Source organism: Fukomys damarensis, unplaced genomic scaffold, assembly GCF_012274545.1.
Source record: "Fukomys damarensis isolate Sample0158 unplaced genomic scaffold, DMR_v1.0_HiC HiC_scaffold_17, whole genome shotgun sequence".
NCBI lineage: Eukaryota > Metazoa > Chordata > Mammalia > Rodentia > Bathyergidae > Fukomys > Fukomys damarensis.
The window spans coordinates 47,819,922-47,828,949 of NW_022900929.1; positions in this window are offsets into that span (position 1 = coordinate 47,819,922).

Here is a 9,028-nt window from a genome sequence, read left to right on the forward strand (position 1 = left end):
CGGCGCTGGCATTGAACTCACTATGTAACCCGGGCTGGCCTCAAACTCTGGGTGATCCTCCTGCCTTAGCATCCCGTATCCTAGAATTACAGGCATGCATTACCAGACCTGGCCTAGCACCATTTTATCTTCGAAAACAAAGATTGTCTTCATTTTTTTTAATTTTTTTTTTTTTTTTTTTTGAGACAGGATATTTTGCTATTAGTTCCGGCTGGCATTGAACTCACTATGTAACCCGGGCTGGCCTCAAACTCTGGGTGATCCTCCTGCCTTAGCATCCCGTATCCTAGAATTACAGGCATGCATTACCAGACCTGGCCTAGCACCATTTTATCTTCGAAGAAACAAAGATTGTCTGGGGATGCAGCTCACTATTAGAATGTTTGCCTAGTATGTACAAGGCCCTGGTGTTAAACCCCAACACCACAAAGGAAAGAGAGTAAGAGAAAGAAAGACACAGAAAGGTCAAGGCCACACAACAGACAACAGAGCTAATGGTAGAAACGTCTCTCATAGCACCACAGACTTCTACAAGCACCTTAGAAATCACCTCTGAAACATAAGAGCACATAGGAATCACCTAAGGATCTTGTTAAAATGTAGATTCTCAGCCAGGTGTGGTGGCACATGCCTGTAATCCTGGCACTCAGGAGGCTGAGGCAGGAGGATTGCTACAAGTTCGAGACCAGCCTGGGCTACCCAGTGAGTTCCAGGGCAGTCTGAACTACACAGTGAGACCTTGTCTCAAAAAAACCAAAAAAATGTAGATTCTCAGAAAGTCTTGGAAAGCCTGGAAATTCTGTTTTTGTTATGAGATCGTGGCTATGCTGCTGCTGCTGCTGCTGCTCTGGGGACCACAGTTTGGGTAGCAAGACCTGAGCTTATGTTCTGAAATCAATGTTTGAGAGAAACCAAAGGAGACAGGAATGATCCCACATGAATCAGGGCATTAGCTTAGGATAACTTCCGCAGTTGGGGTCAGGAGTGTATAAACTTCAATAAAATGGAATTACTGGGAAGTTCCTTGAAGGGAAAAACTGGAGAAGGAATCCCTACATTTTATAGAAAACACCAGTGGCCAGCTCTAATGTGTAAGAGAAGAAACAGGGTGGACCCTCTGCTGGTACACAGCAATGGAACATACTGCACTTAAAAACATACAGCTGGGAAGCTGGGCCGGTGGCTACCCCTGTAATTCCAGCACTCAGGAGGCTGAGGCAGCAGGATCGCTGTGAATTCGAGACCAGCCTGGGCTACGTAGTGAGTTCCAGGTCAGTCTCAACTACATAGTGAGACCCTGTCTCAAAAAACCAAGAAACAAAACAAAACAAAAACATACAGCTGGGAAGCTGGGCCGGTGGCTACCCCTGTAATTCCAGCACTCAGGAGGCTGAGGCAGCAGGATCGCTGTGAATTCGAGACCAGCCTGGGCTACGTAGTGAGTTCCAGGTCAGTCTCAACTACATAGTGAGACCCTGTCTCAAAAAACCAAGAAACAAAACAAAACAAAAACATACAGCTGGGGAGAAGTAGGGGTGGGGAAGGCTGATCCACAGGTAGTAAGTAATAATTAAACAGAAGTCAGTTCTGAGGTGCTATTGGGCAGTAGATTGAGCGCAGATAACAATACTGTGTATTTCAAGAAAACTGCAGAATCTTGAACATTTCACTGCAAATAAATGTTTGATGAAACAGTGATACATGTTTACCTGGATTTGAACATTATACAATGTTTACATGTATTGAAACATCACACAGTGCTCCAAAAATATGTACAGATTTTATATAAAGTAAAAGAAAGAAATTTTAAAATATCAGTAAACATACAATCAAACTTCCAGCTTCATAAAGGACATGTGGTAACTGAAGCTATACCAGCATGAGCATTAAGCACACAGTAGACTCGAGTCAGGATGCCTCTCTTGTTTCTTCATCTGTAAAAGGGGAATGTGCCTACACCTCATAAAGTTATGCCTTGCACCAAATAACCATCTAATGTATGTTTGTGTCATCTTCTCTCATCTTTATAATGATTACAGTAGGCCCTAAAAAACTGTATTATGTGTTGTTGACTACAGTTTAACAGGGAAATACTTGATATAAAGAAAATATAAGACAGAAAAAAAAACAGATTTGGAAATTAGTCCTACCAGGGAAGAGGCAGAGAAGTGGAGTTCCAGGCATCTTTCTGACATCTGAACAAACAGGGACATGAAGATGTTAGCCTTAAAAATGATTTTCAGGGGCCAGGGATTTAGCTCAGCAGTTCAGTAGCCTGCCTTGCAAGCGCAAGGACCCAAGTTCAATCCCTGGTACCAAAAAAATAAATAAAAATAAAACAAATAAAAATGATTTTCACAGCCAGGCATTAATCCTAGAACTTGGGAGGCTGAGGCAGGAGGATCGCTGTGAGTTCGAGACCAGCCTGGGCTACATAGTGAGTTCTAGGTCAGTCTCAATTACATAGTGAGACCCTGTCTCAAAAAACCAAAAACATATATTTTTTTCACAAATTAATATAAAATTGGGTCACATCCCTGTCAGCTCCAGACACATTATAAAACATAGCATGTTTTAATTAACCTTTTTAAAAAATTTAAAACACAGTTACAGAAACCATGTAAGACAAAGGTATAGTTTAAGAAACTAAGTGGCCAGGCATTGTAGCACACGCCTGTAATCCCAGCACTCAGGAGGCTGAGGCAGGAAGATTGCTGTGAGTTCGAGACCAGCCTGAGCTACATAGTGAGTTCCAGGTCAGTCTCACTACATAGTGAGACCCTGTCTCAAAAAAATAAAACAAACAAACAAACGAACAGTTTCTTGTTGCTTAAATGACATAATCTGTTACACTTAGGTTAATAGCTGGATGTGGAAGGTGATGTATAAACAAGAAACCGTTGGATGTAATTCCTTTAGTAAATATCGGGACAATCACGGTAAGCAAACTTAGTTCTGCAACTGCATTTTTCACCTTACAAGTTAAAATGAAATGCTTGATAGTATTTTATTCCTTCACTTATGCAATGCAACATTTTTAATGTAAATAGCACTGGTCATAGACCAATGTATATGGGTACCTGGGTTATGTCTATTTTTATGTAAACTCATTTTGGTTTTGGCAGGAAGTGAAATGAGGCCCTTGTGCAGGCTGTCATTGAATTTTGTTCTGGTGAATGCTGAGATCCAGCTTTTTCTTACAAATAAATGGGACCCTGTTTTCCAAAGAAAAAAGAAAAGAAACTATTATAAAGTGGTCCCCCTTCAACCCACCACACAGAGAAGCAGAACTGTGCCCAGTCCTGAGAGCCACCTTCACACAGAACCTGACCGGCACCACTGCCCCTCCCTCCAGCCATTTGAGGACCTATGCTGAACAGTCATCATTTCACCGAGCACTTTCTGTAGTTTTCCCACCCAAATATGGCTCCCCAGATACTAGAGTTTAGTCTTGCCCATACCTTTTAAGTCTACCAATCCACAGCTTCCTCCTCTATTCTTTTCTTTCCAGTTAGCCATTAAAGAATCCAGATCTAAATGTTCAATGCCTAGTTTCATTATTTCACTAGGGATTGAAAAACAGCCATATTCACGTTGTCATGATAGTTGGAACACTTTTACAAAGGGATGCTTCCTTTTAACTTCTATTTCATTATCTTGTGGTATAGTTTATTGCATGAGCAAAAATATTAACATTTCTTTTCCTTCATCTTCAAAATAAGAGTTTGGTTTCTATTGTCCGTCAAAAAGGTAACCATTTAGTTATATACACATACTCATGGATACCAACTCATGGATTTCAGCATAGTGTTTACTGAATTGTCGTTATTTATGTTTGAATTGTCCCACTGGGCTCAAGTCCTTTTGACACAAGCCTGACAGTTCCTGCTGGACTCCTTGATCAGGTATGGTACATTGTTCAAACTTATCTGGTGTGTTTTCTACCCACCTGGAGCACTGGTCTCTTTCTGTGGGAAATGGTATTTTAAGACCACAATCTGTGCACTAGGAGTATTCATTTCCTGAATTGGTCATTGTTTCTAGACCCTTTCAGGTGATAGAGATAGGAAGTTAAAGCATCTCCTGAGGGCTGGGAATGCAACTCAGTGGTGAGCGCTTGTTTAGAATGCATGAAGCACTGGGCTTAATCCCTAGTGCCACAGAAGCAAATACACCACCACCAACAAAAACCACAAACACCTAATGAGCCAGGTGTGGTGGTACATGGCTGTAATCCCACATACTCAGCAGGTTGAGGAGAAAATTCGAAATTTGGCAACACCCTGTCTCACACTGGAGCGGGGGTTTGGTACTGGAGATCGAACTCGGGACTTTGTGCTTGCAAGGCAGGCTGTTATCTCACTTTAAAAATTTTTAAGACAGGGTCTTGCCATGTAGTTCAGGCTGGTCTTGAACTTACTATATAGCCCAGGTTGACCTTGAACTTGCAGTGATCCTCCTGCCTCAGCCTCTCCAGGTGTGTGCCAACACTCCTGGCTCAAATAAACCTTTTAAAGGGGCTGAGGATAGAATTCAGAGTGCTGTGTTCAATCCCCAGTGCAAAAAAATGAGAAAACAAAAAATCTTACCGAAACTTCCTTTTCAAAATTAAGGTTAACAGATTACTTCTGTATTACATATGCAGCTCCAATACTACACACACACACACACACACACACACACACATAAATCTAGTTTTTTGAGGTGGTTTTTTTTTTTTTTTTTTTTTTTTTTTTTTTTTTTTTTTTTGAGACAGGGTCTCACTATGCAGTTGAGACTGACCTGGAATTCATATGTAGCCCAGGCTGGTCTCGAACTCACAGCGATCCTGCTGCCTCAGCCCCCCGAGTGCTGGGATGACAGGTATGTGCCACCACACCTGGCTATAAATCTAGTTCTTAAGGACCTAAGACATGATGTGTTAGGATGCTTCATAATTACTGAACTGCTTCCTAATCAAAACATTTTTAAATCCCAGCTTAAATTAGCACACTTCTCCCCAAACAGGTGAAAACCAGGTATGATGACACACTTCTGTAATGGAGGCTGAGGTAAGAGGATTATCCTAAATTTGAAGGCAGCCCGAACTACACAGTGAGATTGTCTCAAAAAATCAAAAGCAAAACAAAAAATGTGAGTATCAGTCATGTCAGAAGACCTGAATTTCCCTTCAAGTTGCCCACAGACAGTCATATGCCCCAGGAATTCTACACTGTCACCAGGCTGGGTGGGAAAGAGGCTAGAAAGGGTCAGCCAGAAATAAAAACTCTGCTTTCCTTCTCTCCTCTCCAGTCCAGGCTGCCCTCTAGTGGCAACTCCTAAGAACAGGAAATAGGCCAGAGCAGATCAGACAGTAAGTCAACCAGATGACATTTACTTAGCAAATAACCACAAACGGTACTTAAATAGGTGAAAGTAGAAAACCTCTGTGGCTATAAGTGACTTTAAGTATAGCAAGGGAGAATAGAGGTTGGCCAAACAAAAAACACTTTACAGACTCACCAGCAACATGCCAGTTTCAAAATCAAGAAAGGAAAGGCCAAGAGTGTATCAAAATTACTTACCTATAATTTTAAAAGAATGTCATTTTTTTCAACAGAACACATTGTAAATTAATATAAATGCTTAAAAACATTTCAAAAATACTACAGGACACAAGTCAAATAATCAACTTCATAGGTTTAAAAATCTTACATACAAAAATTAACCCAGAAATAGTGGTGCACACTTGTAATCCAAGCACTTGGGAAGCTGAGGCAGGAGGATCACTGTAAATCCAAGTCCTCCCTGGGCTACACAGTGAATTCAAGGCTGGCCTGGACTACTAAGTGAGAGTCTGTCTCAAAAAAAAAAAAAAAAAAAAAAGCAAAAAATTAGACTGAGGTGAATTTAACAAACTTTGTTTTTCTGGATATCAGGTACTGGAATTACATTAATCGTAGTTCTTTGTTCATGCTATATCTTTGTCATTCCATGGAAGGCTTTCTTCATTTTAATTACATGATGGGCCTTTGTGGGGTTTTTGTGTTTTTTTTTTCAGCACTGGGAACACTGATCTACATACCCAGCCTTTTATATTTCATCCTGAGACAAATTCCCCCTTAAATTGCCCAAATTGACTTTGAATTTTTTATTCTCCCATCTCAGCCTCCAGAGTAGTGGAGATTACAGGCATATGCCACCATGCTGGGCTTCCTACCATTTTTAAAAACTTAATGTAGCTTGTACAATTCCCAAGGAATAAAAATAGACTTCAATTATTTTCCTTTCTTTCCAGGCCTGGGGATGAACCCAGGGCCTTTCAAAAGTTAATGAAGCACTCTTCCACAGAGTTATAAGCTCAGTCCATGTTGCCATTGTAATAGCTACCAGGTATTTCCATGTGTGTATCGTGTGAATCATAATTCATTTAAGCAATCCTGTATTGTAGGATATTTGGATCTATTTTGCTTCCAGTGTACCATTATCAATAATGGCCATGCAGGCTGGGCGAGATGGCGTGTGCCTGTAACCCCAGCAGTCAGAAGGGGCAGGAGGATCACTACAGTGGAGATAAGAGAACAGCCTGGGCTAACGTAGTGAGTTCAAAGTCAGCCTGAACTACACAGTGAGACCTGTCTCAAAAAACAAACAAACTGGTTCATGACATTATTAAATAATATGACCATGAAAATAAATCTTTATGCAGGTCCAAGACAGATTAATGAAGGGGTACCACTGGGTCAAAGTGCTGTAAGACCTAAAGTCTCACTTCCACTCCACGGAGCGTGAACAGCCGAAAGGCCTCCACGAAGCTGGGCCCTAACACCCAGCGAGGCTCCGGGAACACGACAGAGAACCGAGAAACCCAGGAAGGAACACACCAGCCTAGATGGTAAAAGACCTTTATTAGTCTGGCCAGACGGTACTCCCGGAGCCAGGTGGCTCAGAGAGGCCACTGCTCAGGGGCTGAGGTACTTTTTATAAGGTTTTACTAAACAATGAGTCAGGGAATTCACAGAACAAGACTGCAAACACGTTGCTTATCTTATGCAGGAAATGTTCTAGGGTCACCTTTTGTCAAACCATTTGCCCCTGGGCGGGCTGTTAACCAAGGTAGCAATTAGCATATGAAGAAGCACAGTCTGGCCGATTAGCATGGAGTCACTTTAGCCTATTCAAGTCTTACAGTGCAAGGCTGTGAGGCTGTTTGGTAGATAAAGCTTCTCTCACATAAGAAATTCTAGCTTTCTGGACAGAACTAGAATTGAGTTGGTGAACAGTTTAAACCAGAAGGATAATTTTTAAATGCCTTATCTGTGTATTTGTTCCAATACCTACAATTTTTTAAATTAAAAAAGAAATTCTAGGAAGGTGCAGAGGTGTAAATAAACGAGGCATTTATAAGTATTATTTTCATGGCAGAAATAAAATTTTTAAAAAGGAGAAAAAGGGTTGGGGATTTGGTTTAGTGGTTCCGCTGCCTGCCTTGCAACTGCAAGGGCCCAAGTTAGATCAAATCCCGGTACAAAAAAAAAAAAAAAAAAACAAAAGGAGAAAAAACTAGGTTGGGAAGTTTATCTATTTGAAACAATGGTGGGCCACTAAGGGGTTCTTAAGAACTAATTGCTGCTCCAGCAGAGTACTTCAGCAGATCGATCTGGGGAAAGGAATGAAATGAGGAAAATGTATGACTAAAAATAACTTCAAATAATCAGCTTTAGAAATCTATAGAATTTGAATAACTGAACTTAAGGGACAAAAAAGAAGTAAAGATCAGTTTTTCTGTTTTTAGACAGGGTCTCCCTATGCAGTTCAGGCTGCGTTTGAAATTACTATGTAGCTCAGGCTGACCTCGAACTCCGCGGTCTTGTCTTAGCCTCTCAAGTACTGCCATCACAGCCGTGGGCCACAACACCAGGCTAAATCAGTTGTTTGTTTGTTCGGTACTGGAGATCGAACTCAGGACCTTCAGCTTGCAAGAAAGGCGGGGTGCCACTGAGCTAAATCCCCAGCTCTAAAATGAGTTTTTTAATGTTTCCAGATTGCCTGCAACCATGGATTCTACAGTCTCAATAAATGTTGGTATTAGAACTGCCTATTAAATAACTAATGGAGTCCAGCAGATGAAAATACGGGCGTTTGTTTGAACGTTACTAAAAATCTCAAAATGGTGACTGCAAATCAAGAAACCAAGCAGAGCCCAGCTCGACCATACAGGTCACAGGCCCACGAAGCAGGCCCTGGAGACCTTGGCCCTGCAGGCCACCTCCTGGTCCTCCCGGGAGAGTGAGCCGGAGCTGCAAGGCCCAGGGAACCGGGTCCTCCCTCCCCGCCCCGCCGTTGCGGGGCTCAAGGTCAAGGCGGCTCGCAGCTGATGCGGACCTCAGACCTGGGACCTTTGCACCAACCCGTCGAGGTCTTGCCTCCCAACCCCCAGCCTGGGCAAGGATCCCGAGACGTGGCGGATCTCGGCCTTCGGCTCAGCCCTGTTATTCATAAACCCGCAGGAGGGGAAGGGGCGGCGGGCTAGAACACCTTGGACCCGCGGCCGGGGGAAGGGACACCGAGAGGACTCAGGCTCTAGGGAACGTCTGCAAATCCCCGAGGGCCCAGACAGCGTAGGACTGCATCGGCGGAACCGGAAAGGCTCCCAGAGGCTCACGGGACATTAGGGGGCGTCTACAAAGACAGCAGAGGGAAGCCAGGGATCGTCTAAAAAGGCTAGAGCGGGTAAGAGGAGGTCTAGCAAAGATCGTCCCTATAAGAACAGGGCTTCCAGAAGCTAAACCCAGGAGGGCGTGGAGACCTCAGACGCTCACTGGGACCAGATCCTTGAAGCTTCAACCAGCAAAGAGAATGACTCGAAATGGGAGGAAGGATAAAGAGCAGGCTGTGGGAGGACGTGGTGGCACAAGCCTGTAATCCCAGCACTCTGAGAGGTTGAGGCAGGAGGATTAAAAATACAAGTCCCGCCTGGGCAATGTAGCGAGATCCTGTCTCAAATTTTTTTTAAAAAGGAAGGGGTAGAACTCAGTGCGGCGCTAGG